Raw genomic sequence first — 12,746 nt, forward strand, 5'->3', positions numbered from 1 at the left:
CATCAGCTGTCAGATCATTTCATGGACCAGAGAAAGCGAGAACGCATTTGTTCTTTCTGTGTGCTTTTAAATACCACAGAACAAATGAATGAATCAATCTTTCACTTTTACACTCAAGCAGGCTTTGCCAATTTAGGAAAGACAAATAACCCTGGTTAAGATCTTATAAAAAAAAAAAAAAAAAGGAAACTGGACCCATCCATGGGCTAAATTAACAGAACTCCTGATGGGGGAGAGGGAGTATTTTGAGTTTTGGAGTAGTGAGTGCAGAAAAAAATGCCTTAATTTTAAAGTCTGTGGGGATACTTCTACACCCCGCAGGCTGCATCATTATAGGCGATATGTTGGCCCAGGGAGCAGCTCCTGGCTCTGAGAGTACTGTTTGAAATCATACAGACTCTTTGAAAGCAAACTTTAGTGTTGGTTTGGAGTTTCCGAAGCCTCTCTTTCTTATCCAGTTATGCGCTCACCTCAATTGAAATTCACCCTTCTCCTCTAATTATAGACTACTTTTTTTCTATAAGCCCAGCTGTTACTTTGAATTCAGAATGCTATTCATCTTATTCTCCTGACAGCTTGTTGCTGGTTTTGTTTTGAAGTACCTTTCAATTGTCCTAACCTTATTTTGCTTCACACAGATGCTCTTTTTTCATTTGTTATACAACCATTCTGTCTTTAAGACAATCGCAAACACGAAGACAGCCAAGACACCAGTCCAAACAGCAGCATAATCTCAGCCTGAGGGATAGAGGGGCGACGGTGAGGACATGGGGGTGGAAGCAAGAGGAGAGCCTCTGACCTGATGTTCTCGCCCCTATCTGCTAATTACTCCTATTCACTAACCAGATGCTTATAATTAAATTTGCATGCAGTGCTGAATAGCCGGATAAAAAAAGAACAGATCCATCAGGAGGCCACGAAGGAGGCATTCAGCGACCATCACATGTTGTGTAAAATACACAAGAACATAAAAAGCTCATTAAGAGAGACAATAAAGGGAGTAGACCCCCAGAGCACTTCAAACACCATCTTTAGCTGTGCCCTGGAAGCATCCGCCCACCTTCACGCTCTCTTCTCAATCATGTTAGACCGTTGATTTGCACTTTCTCTCTTTCACTCTACACCTGTCGCTACGGTGGGTTGTTTGTTATCATGCAGACGATGTGCAACTACCAGAGGCAGACCCTCTCCCCTCTGGAGATGTTCAGAGGAGTAGAAGGGGAAGAAACAAACAGGCTCCCCTTTAATGCAGTTTTGGCACAGTGCCGTGGCTGATAGAACAAGCTGCAAGATGTAAACAACAACACCACTCCACAACAGTACAGCCTTACTCACTCACTTACTCCCACTTCGATGCTCTGGCTAGTTAATTATTGCTCAGAGCTATTTAAATACACCTAGGCTAATTAAAACAAATGTAAAGCAGATCATTAGTTGAAAGATGTTCGCTTCCTGTTGTAGGGAAACTGAGAGTGTGGGCACGCAAACAATAAGGCACCCTAGGTTGCTCTGTGGTCAGTGGCCGCTAAGAGGATTGAGGCCGATGGAGAATAAACTGGAACCAAAATGCCATTTCCTTTAGATTGTAAAAAGGCAAACACAAATTTAATTTCTAGCTAAAGACAGCGGCCAGCAGGCTGCATGCTGATCAAACCAAGTACATACAGAGGCCAGATCATCAAAAGTAAATATCAAAGGATCTGACAACCAGAGGTCTTATTCCTGTTATTTTTCTTGAGGTCTTCCCCTGTTCTATAGATAAATAAACTTGAGCACAGAAGACAGGCGGTGTAGATGCAGAGAGAACGCACAGAGCACTCAGCAGGATGAAGGAAAACTACATTTAATAGGCCATTTTCAAGGAAGACATTTGATATGTCATAGCAGGATGCACAAGTGTAATTTATAACATTAATAATGATGGCTGAATTTCATTTAGGTGTTTCAGTTTCATGCTATTTAGCTTGCTCATTGGCATAGATTACTGGTCCTTTAAATGGAACAGAGCCATCGTTAGGTCTCCTGCACTCCGCCTGCGTGGCGTGAGCGTGGCGTTTCTGTTGCGTGTCAGTAGCGTGGCGGCTGCGTGGCGTTTTCTATGTCTTTGCACACCAGAAACGTGTCTGACGCGGCGCTGCTGCTGCTAGCTTTGTCTGTACACATGTATCTTTCCCATTGTGTAAATTTACAGAATATTTCGTTCTGTATTGACAGGTGCAATATTTAAAAATCAATTTATTATTATTAATTTTTTTTTTTCTTTTTTTAATTACATTTATATCTGCATTTATGTCAAAACCTAGAGACTTTCAAACATCAAAATGTCATTTATTAAATGTATTCGTGTCAAAATGACATATTAACATCTTTTCGTATTCTATTTTGCCTGGAAACGCTTCCAACACGTGTTTGAAAAATAGGCGTCGATCCTATTTCTAGCACGCACGCGTTTTCGGCGTGTGACGTGTGTGTCACGCAGGCAGTGTGCAAGCTCTAACCTGTTAACATGGGAGCCGAAATAAAAACAGACACGCCACGCAGCTGACACGTTCCCGCCACGCAGGCAGTGTGCAGGAGCCCTTAGTGTATTTGTTTTATGACAAGTCAAATTGTCTGTAGTTGTGAATTTTCATGCACAACTATGTCAAGAAGGTATGTGTCATGTCTGCTCTGCTCTTATTGTGTTTTCTGTTTGTTTTCATGGACTTCCTGTTTTATTTTGTAATCCACTGTTTTTCTTCATTCACTTCACTTGTCTTCCTGTCTTTGTTTGTTTCCCGCCATTTTTGATTACCTGTCTCCGCCCTAATGTTATTCACCTGTCTAGTTGTCTTCCCCTCCCCGTGTATATATACTCACCTGTATTCACTTGTTCCCTGCCAGATTGTTGTTACTAGAGTTGAGCCGGATACTCGGCTGAAACGAGTATCCGGTACGGATAAAGCACTTTTGCCGAGTACGTGTATTATACGAGTAATACGAGTCAATATCTGTGCTCGGATTGAATAAAAATCTTCATTTCGCGTTCTGTGATAGGCTAGTCGTCACAGCGCCCCTCCCCTACACACATACAGATTTATTGTGTTGCTGTGTCCCGCTCTGCTCACTCACACAGAACAGCTCTCTCTCTCTCTCTCTGTCTGTCTCTCCCTCACTCAGGTTCGCGGGTCTTTTCCGTTAACGTTGAGGGTTTTTTCAGCTTCAGGTTTGTTTTTTACTTCGGTTTGTAGTACTTACTTATTAACCAGTAGAGTTCTGGTAAACGTGGGGTTTGTTCAGACGTGGTGCTTGGTAGAATGCGACTCGCGTTGCGTCTCTGCCTGTCGGAGATTTTTTTTCTTTTTTAAACCGTCAGCTGGCTCTAAACTGATCTGAAAAACAGCGTCGGACTATTTGATCCGTAGAACACAGTCCCCCCCACCCCCCTCTCTCTCTTTCTCTCTCTCTCTCTGTCTCTCTCTCTCTCTGTTACTCACTCACTCACTCACACACACACACACACACACACACACACACACATACCTGGTGTGGAAATAAAAAAAATAAAAAAGAACCAAAAAAAAATAAAAATCACACTGATCATAAAAAAATTAAAAGTTAAAAAAAGAAAGTTATGTTGAGTATAAAAACTCTTGTTCATTACATTTTACTTCATAATTGCAACCGCATGTGTTGTATTCATTGTTCTTGTTCTGTATATAGTTTGTTATCGTGATCAAAACCATTGATCTGAAGCTCATATGGTTAACAGATACAGATACAGATACAGATACAGATACAGATAATGCTGTTCTCGCTCATCCGTAGTTGTTACTCCTCGTGTGTCTCACTCTCCAGCGTTTCCTAGTGTTTGTTTTCCAGTGTTTCCCGAGGCCTGTACTACGAATCAAGATCAACATGTCCTGGATTTCTTTCAGTGATCCGGCTTCACCTAACCTAACAACCGCGGTCCCGCATAAGCTGTATCACGACGCTGGTTATCAACTAGTTCAATCAATCCAGGGTTTCCCAATCCAGCGGCGCGCACGTTCACATAAAAGAGGCGGTGTTTGCGCACTATGACCAATCGCAAACATCTACCAGAGCTGCATATTTTAAACAAGAAGAACAAACTATAATTCTACATAAATATGAAGAACACAGACACGGTTTTACAGGCAAAACGCAGGAAGGAAAGCTGGCAAAAAAAGCCGACGCTGTTATGCGTAAATCACAACGTTTAGCTTATCAATATCCAGTGGTGTAGTCTACGTGATAGTAAGCTCCAGAATTTCCATATACTCACTTAAAAATGCACAATGACACGTAACAACATACTTTCCATTATATGTTTGATATATTTTGAATTGTCATCTGTTCTTTATTCTTCACATAGGCTCAATGGAGGTATTTCACCATAAATTGGTGCATAAAAGTGTATCGGAATACGCCAAATCTCGCTTCGTAGTAAGGCCTCAGATCTTTTGTTTGTATTTTCGACCACATCTTCAGCCTACTGGATTTGTACCGTTGCCTGGATTGTTTATTTATTAATAAACAGACTTTCCTTCTACTCCGAGTTGAGTCCAGCATTTGAGTCCGACATTGTACCCGTGACAGTGACAAGACCCAAACTCCAGTCTTCTGCATGAACGCTCCATCCACCACTGGAACATAAAGGGCACACTACTTCCAGCACTGACGGTTGGTATTTGGCATAAATTGTAAAGTAAAGAATAATTGTCTGATGTGGATGTAATCCCAAGGCAATGATGGCCAAAACTATCTGTAATAAATTGTAAAAAAAAGAAAAAAAAAGAAATATCTTCAATGTAAAAAGAGAGAGAGGAGAAAAGAAGAATAAAGGTGTAAAGGTAGGCTAAATCAGGGAAGACCCGTTCCACCCTTCAGCAGTATGAGGGCCCTTCTCCCATGTCAGCCTTTAATTAACTATTGACCGTGCCACCAACAGGAACCAAGAAGCAGCAGACAAAAAAAATCTGAGCTAAAGGCTAATGGGCTGAGAACTTGATACATCCCTTAAAGGTCCTGCTCTGCTCATCACTTGTCCCAGTTTAGGCAGCGCTTCAAATCCACACTCAGTTCAGCCTCCTGCAGCCAGCACACACTAGCTATGTTTCCATCCACACGTTTTTATCCAAATTAAGTGATCGACTCAAAGGAAATACGATCGGTCTCATCGGATTTTATCTTGATCAATATACGGCTTATGCGATAAACGCTGATGGAAACGTTATTTGCCGAATAAATAATGAATTGTGATTAAGTTTTAGGTCATTTTATGGTTGCAACCCGCCACAAAACGAAGAAGAAGAAGTTTTAGTTCATTTCCGCCCAGTATTTCCGCTCTGTTTGCACACATGGCGGGTGTCAACAAAGACAGATGTAAGTGGACGAACGAGGAGACGAGAGACTTTTTGAATTTAATTTACAAGCAAAATATAACTCTGTCGTTCCCACACCACAGGCCGCCTCCGTTGTCGTCGGGCATTTACGTGCATCTGCATCATCATAGCATTGTGTTGATAGCGTCATTGTTTTCTTATTATAGCTTGATATGTCGCTATCAGCTGGCACATAAGCACTATTACAACTTTTGCAATATTGATCATTTGTTGGTAGATGGCGCGATCCATTTTGTGTAGCAAAACTTTGTTCGCAAATGTTTGCTTGAATGTTGTGCGATTCAGTGCGAAAATGAATGGAAACACCTTAAAATGTCTCAATTCAATTCGATATACCAATTTGACCGCAAAACAGCATGTGACGTCATTACGCACAGGTTTTTATTCGCTTTAAAGCCGTTAGATGGAAACACACTTTCACCAGCTTTAATCGCATGAGATTTTTTTATACCGAACTTCAGATAATTCGATTGACAAGTGGATGGAAACTTAGCTACTGTCAACAAGTTCAGTATTCCCAGAATCTACGATTTGTCTGATCCAAGTCTGACAACAATTACACACACTCATAAAGGCATCTCTGTGCACACACGCACACAAAGACATCTGTGTGTGTGTGTGTGTGTGTGTGTGTGTGTGTGTGTGTGTGTGTGTACCTGTATGATTGAATTGGCAGAAAGACAAAGCAAGTGAAAAAGAGGAAAGCTGAAAATGTCTCTGAATGCGGTAGAATATGCAAAGGCATTACTGCTGGCATAATTAGCATCATGTTGGAGGGACACAAGCACACACACACAAGTCACATGGACCCTGCTTTCACTGCCCACAGTCTGACAGGGGCACATACGCAAAACACATACGCCAACGCACAAACTATATATGCACAAAGGGAGAGAAACAAACAGTCTTTCATTTATGCACTGCAGCACGCCAGGGTCTGGTCCCTATGGACTGAAAACTTGAACCACCGACAATACGCATCTGATAACAAGTCAATCATTTTCTCTTACATAAAGAATAATTACCACCTGCAGCACAGACGTGATGGTGTACAGCGCCGCTTCATATGTGTAATTACAGTGACGTAATGCTTAGCAGAATGTATTACCACACATTTTATTGAAATATAAGCAAGCACATTTTGTACAGTATTTGCAGGCCAGGCAAAAGCAAGACAAGGTAAGTCAAAAGGTACTTGGAGGGGACACACGCTTGGTCCGCTGGTTCTCCTTTATATTATAATGAGTCTCCGTGGTCTACAAACATGCCCATACATTTTCATAACTGGTGGGTGGACCACAGTTGGCACAGAAATTGAGCAAATGGCTCAGTCTCAGGCATAATGAATATCAATGAAAGATGGGGAATATGACTGTCTTGACTAAGCTGGGACTGGGCAAACAATTCTCCACCACTTCCAAACCCTAAACTGGACCACACAATTGTCCCAAGGCTCATGAAGACCATCCTGTTTAATTCTGCCTTCATTATGTTTTTACAGTGTTTACAATAGAGTCCAAATCAAATGTGAGTTTCTGCTAAGACTATTGAGAACTAGTCAGCACCATTTCAGTGTGAAATGTTTGGTATGAAGTATGATATCTTAATTTGAAGGTATACATGCCTAAAGAAATGATCAAGCTGCACAATGTCAGACAATAGAAATCAGTTGATTACAGTCTAATTGTGGCTTATCGTGTTCAACCCTACTAAGCTAAACAAATTGTCCTAATGATTGTGCTAATACAATCATTGTTAACAATCTTGATCACTGCTAAGGAAATTGGCAGGGTGCTCCACAGTAGTTTGGGTGTTTGTTCAGATTTTTGCTGGAAAGAGGCAGGTTTGTTTCCCAGCACAAAACAGAAAGCCAGTTACCACTCTTCCTTCAAAAATGGAGCTGAAGCTTTGAGAGTTTCTCATGATGGCAGATGGTTGAATGGGTAAAAGGCTGATGGAAAACTCACTCATGATTAAACATGTTTATTCTCTTCAGACAGAGAAAACCTCGCAATAACAACTGGCATATGTGTGACAAGAAGCAGTGTGGTTTTAATGTGAATTGTACTACCAAATCAAGGCTATCAGTCATATTTTCCACAGTCTCATTTTTTCAGTAGTTATACCAATGTATCACTATTTTATTTGACAATGATATATTGATGTTTGATGTTTTGACCATTCTTTTTCAAATCTCGCTCTTGCAAGTCTCCTAACTTTATGGAAATACAATACTAAAACACTGGAGTGCTGTTGTTAAACGTACAATATGTAACTTTCTGCCGCTAGGGGTCTCTCAACCAAAACAATGGATTGTAAACACAGACGTTTGATGACGTAGGGAAGTTGCGTGGAATTATGGGAGTTTTTATTGCTAAACGCTATCGTTAATTAGAATGCTGTTCACGGACGAGTTTACCCATTCAAGTTTATTCACATTACGTTTATTCATATCATGCTAATAAAATGGCTGCAGTTTCCCCAACATAATTACGTTTTTCTTGATTCAATCTGTATTGGTAACTGACCAGTTAGCTAGTGAGCCGGCAAGCTAACATTAGCGGCTAACGTTAGCAGGTTTTACCACACTATCACAGTCTATTTCACATGCCAGTGTCACCTTTTGGATTTTACCGGGCGGACGGGGTTTGTTGTAACGCTAGCTAGCTACTCAACGAGGCTGAGAGACGGGTGTGGGTGGGGATTCTCCGCGATGGTGATGATGTTCGATGCCTGTTGTGCAGCAGCAGAACATCTCCCAGCTGCCCGATTTCCCCCTTCACTTTTCTTCACTTTTCGTTTTGGTGCTGAACACACCTGTTGTCGGGTTAATTTAGCTAGACGCGACGTGGGGAGAAATTTGGCAGGGAGGAGATTTTCGGTATAAACACCGTTAGCGTTTACGGAGACGTAGCTAGCTAGCTAACATTATGGATGGCCGATGTTGTGACTAGGATGCCTGGGTCTGATATTCTCTGTTTCCCGACGCTTCATTAAACTAGTGTAGGCTGGGGTAACTAGCTATTGCTACATGTCCCGGCTGTGTTGTCAGCTATCATCCTGAATGATGTCTCTTTGTGCCGGGGGAGTGAGGCAGGTGGAGCGGAGTGTGCTAGCTGGCTAAATTAGCATTAGATTAATTGTCTATCTATACAGCTAACGTTAACGTTACTAGTGAACTTATTCGTGGGTTAGCGCAGTGCTGCTTTTATCCATGGTCAAAACAATCATACTACTAATAACTTGATGAGCATGTTGAACGATGTTGTAACCCTATGATGTTATCCACCAAGCATTAGCTAGCATTAATGTTAGCTACTTGTCAACCAGCACATACATTGTAGTTAACATTAAGCTGGATTAATATTGATATGTATCAATAAATAAGGTTTCTGCTGTATTACTGTGTTGCAAAGTGGCATGTTATTAATCACAAAATGATGCATTTTGGCAGAAAAAGCAGTGTTACCAGTATTTTTCATAGACATATATAAGAATGGACCAACAGATCCCGTTGCTCTGGACGGAGACCAGTGAAGGCCATTAGAAGCACTTTTCCGGTGAGCGCCGAGCGTTACTGCACAGCCTCCAACTGAGAGAGACGACGTAAATGTGACGTGAGCAACGTGTCTGAAAGTTGTAAGTCTTCTGGTAGCTGTGCCAAGAGAAATCTCAATCATTCCCAATCTTGCAGAGACGGAGAGCGTAGGTAAGGAGATAACATAGACACAGGCTAATTATTGCTAACTAAAATGCTAGTTAATATTAGTAATTAAACGTAAACAGCTAATGTAAGTCGAAACTGCCTGCGAGCTTCTCGTGTACTATACGGTAATTCCTCTACTATGCGACAGTAAGTCGCGTGGTTATGACACAATCGTTTCATATTTTTACAAAAACGTCTGCTACGGAGCCATAACGTGAGATACAAGGTAATGGAGCCTTTTATACATTGTCGTGTTTCTTTAGAAATAAACAATGGACAAATAGAGTCTTTAAACGCTTTAGATGTAAAGTTATTCGCTGCCTTGGTATTTTTTTCTGTGACATTGTATGATTTACAATTACTCTCGAACATATCATCTAGATGCCCATGTGTTGACGGAAGTTACGAGTAACTAGATGGTGAAAGGTTATGACACCACTGACAGGCGACTAAATGAAACGTGACGTGTCTGAAAATAAAATAACAGATTTCTCTGGGTTTGCCATTTGATGGAAACATTTGGGATAGTGTAACTACACAACTCAAAAAAATATATAACATAGGTATGGTCGTTTTTAGACATTTTAATGCAGAAAAGTTACATATTGTACCTTTAAAGGCAGATTATTTTACACTTTATAAGTCAATCCTTAAAATGTATATCACTATACTATTAACTGTAAAACTGCCATTATAAAAGAAACAACTTAAATTCTTAATTGACATTTTATATTTTTGAATAATGACGTTTTAATACTTTAAAACTTTTCCAGAGCCTAAAAAAAGTCATTTTAATGTAATTTCAGTGCATGGGTCCAGTGGATGGCTCTGGGTAAGGCCAGGGGAAGAATAACACTATTATCTGAATCTAATGTTAGATTAAATGGTCTCCATCTAGTCTGGGATCCACTTCATCCATGTTTGGATCCTCACTGCTCGGTGAACCAAAATGTTTCTAACCTAATGTGAAAAATAAGTTATCAATCTGTTCATTCATACTTTAATGGATATACATTGTTTTATGTGAGCTTGTGTTGTGGGTATTACTGAATGTTCTACATATTGTTATCACACCGTTTGTGTATTTTGTCATGTTTTATGTTCAAGACTGTGTGTGTTTGGTGTTTTACTTGGCTGGAAGACAAATTTCACCTTGCCCCCAGGGGACAATAAAGTTAAAGTTGAATGCCTAAAAGCTATCATATGTATTTAATGTGCTCATCTAGCAAATCTAATGGACAAGCATTAATTAACTCAGAGCTGGTGTCAGTGTATTAGAATAAGTCTAACTGTGTCTGCTTGGAATAAATGAGAAAAGGGATTACGGGATTAAGGGGTTACCTGTTGGCTCCGATAGTTACAGGAGTCAATGGACAGTCGGCCCTTCCACTACAATACTATTATGAGCATGATGGATTGTTGAGTCATGACATCAATATCTATTTATCCATGTGTCCATCTAGAAATCGACTGAGAGGAATGTGATTAAAAGGCTGTGCGATTCATGCTTTCAATCCTATTGATCTCCTTATATAAACCATTAGTGGAGCCTCAAACACATTCACACACATATCACATAGGAACACACACAGGCCAAGAGAGAGAGAGAGAGAGAGAGAGAGAGACACACACACACACACACGCTCCGTCCATATCTATAAATATCAACCTGAGGTAGACTGACTGACGACCTTATTATTTCCTCTCCCTCACACATACAAACACACGCACACACACACACACTGAAGTAACGCAGGCTTTCATATTGCCGGGGCAAGCTAGACAGCTAGTTTGCTGTGAATTTAAAGCGATAAGCTGAGCAGTGGCGAGCTGTAGCTATTCCTGTATGTTAGGTGCACAAAACCGGGCACTGCCGGAAGATTTATCTTCTCCTCTGAAATTTCATTTGGGGAAGGAATAATAAGGCATAGGAAATGAAAGTTAATCACGAAGCCTGGCTCACTTTCTCCGTCTCCTCTCTCTCTCTCTGTGACATTGGCTTTGAGAGCTTAGCTGAGGCCTGCTTTATTTAGTTGGGAACCTTTGTGTGTGTCCCTCCAACCTTCTAATGCTTCATAAATCAGAAACAATGCGCACACGTCTGATGTTTTGTTTTCCTGCAGAAACTAATTACAATGAGAAAGCCTTTACACCAGTGAAACAAACTACAATGAATGATAGTTCGCTATCTAACGCCCATTAGAGGGGTAGGTTAAACAGCATAAGGAGAAGATTGGGAATGGGCATTCTTTCCCTTTAATCACATTTCTCAATTTCCTAGACAGTATATTATGATTATGTGGAATGTAACAGTATACTGTATAGAGCAATACTGTACATACTGATATAAAGTAATTATCTTTGAAATCTAGTTTGATTCAATCAGAAACAATATTACCTACACGCACAAAGCTACTGCCACGTTATTCTCCAGTTAAGCTCTCATTCTAGATGAAGGAATAGTTAACTCCGAAATGCAAATTCAATCAAGGTTTACCTCAAGCCATTCAAGGCATTTTATTCCACCAAAAAGCATCAAATGTCACTGGGCAAATGGCCTACACAAGCTTATTTTGAAGGATTACCTTGATGTTACTCAAAACCCAAACCTTAGATTCCGCTGGATAATTAAAATAGTTTTTGATTATAAATGTTTCAAATTTGTTTCTGAAAATCATGTAATTTTTTTTTAACATTTGGAACACGACAATTTTTTAGCTTAGAATTGATATCACGATCCTCTGCCACGATTTTTTTCTCACGAAGTGTAATGTTTATTGCACACATGAACCATGACAAAACAAAACAAATTGGCAGTACCAAACCTAGATATTTTTTTTGGTACCTATAGCACATTGCGCATCACCACAAGCCTGTAAACATAGAGGCGTCAATGAATAAAGAAAATAAAGTACATACTGGCCATTTAAGTACAGTAGGCTACCAAAAATAACGACATTTAACACAGTGAACTAAATATGGCCCTGATACAGGCTCTATCTATCTGAACTCCGTGAACATGTCTTAACATAATTAAAACATGTCAATGCAAATGCTTTCAATAAATTAATTGAAGGAGAAAAAAAAATAAAAAATTAAAGTCGTTTAAAAATTAAATTGCGAACAGGGGTGAATCGAGATCGCAATTATATAACGATTTATCATGCAGGCCTAACGACAATGTGCATATTCTGCTGCAATCGTGTCACTGTACCAGGGTTAGCAACTTTAAAGTGGATGGGTGGATGGTTGGACCTGTACAAATGCTTCAAAGCTCAAGCTATACACTTCTACTTTTCCACATCTCATTTCTCTTTTTCTATCTCTTTTAGAGAGTTTAATAGATTCATATTGGACTAATTTTTACACCTGACCTTCTGTTTTGATCACATGTAATTGAACAGGGCCAGTGGTGCCAAGATAAGAGAGGAAAAGGGAAGAAGTGAATTGAAGAGAATAAAAAACTAAATGAACCAAAGAGACGAGCACTAAAAGGTGTTTTTAATGCTCTAAAGTAAGACACAGAGCAGCTAGATTGAAATACCCTATTAAAATGACCTTGGGATCTGCAGCTACTCTTCAGTTCTCCAGTAAAACATTAAAATACACTTCATGCAAATAGGTGGAAACATGCA

General features: G+C 40.1%; 1 long non-coding RNA gene across 2 annotated transcripts in view; it reads right to left on the minus strand.

Moving 5' to 3' along the window:
* Positions 1-12,746, minus strand: part of LOC116057619 — a 61,910-nt gene that overhangs the window by 22,442 nt on the left and 26,722 nt on the right. The window lies entirely within an intron of this gene.

Source organism: Sander lucioperca, chromosome 18, assembly GCF_008315115.2.
Source record: "Sander lucioperca isolate FBNREF2018 chromosome 18, SLUC_FBN_1.2, whole genome shotgun sequence".
Classification (NCBI taxonomy): Eukaryota; Metazoa; Chordata; class Actinopteri; order Perciformes; family Percidae; genus Sander; species Sander lucioperca.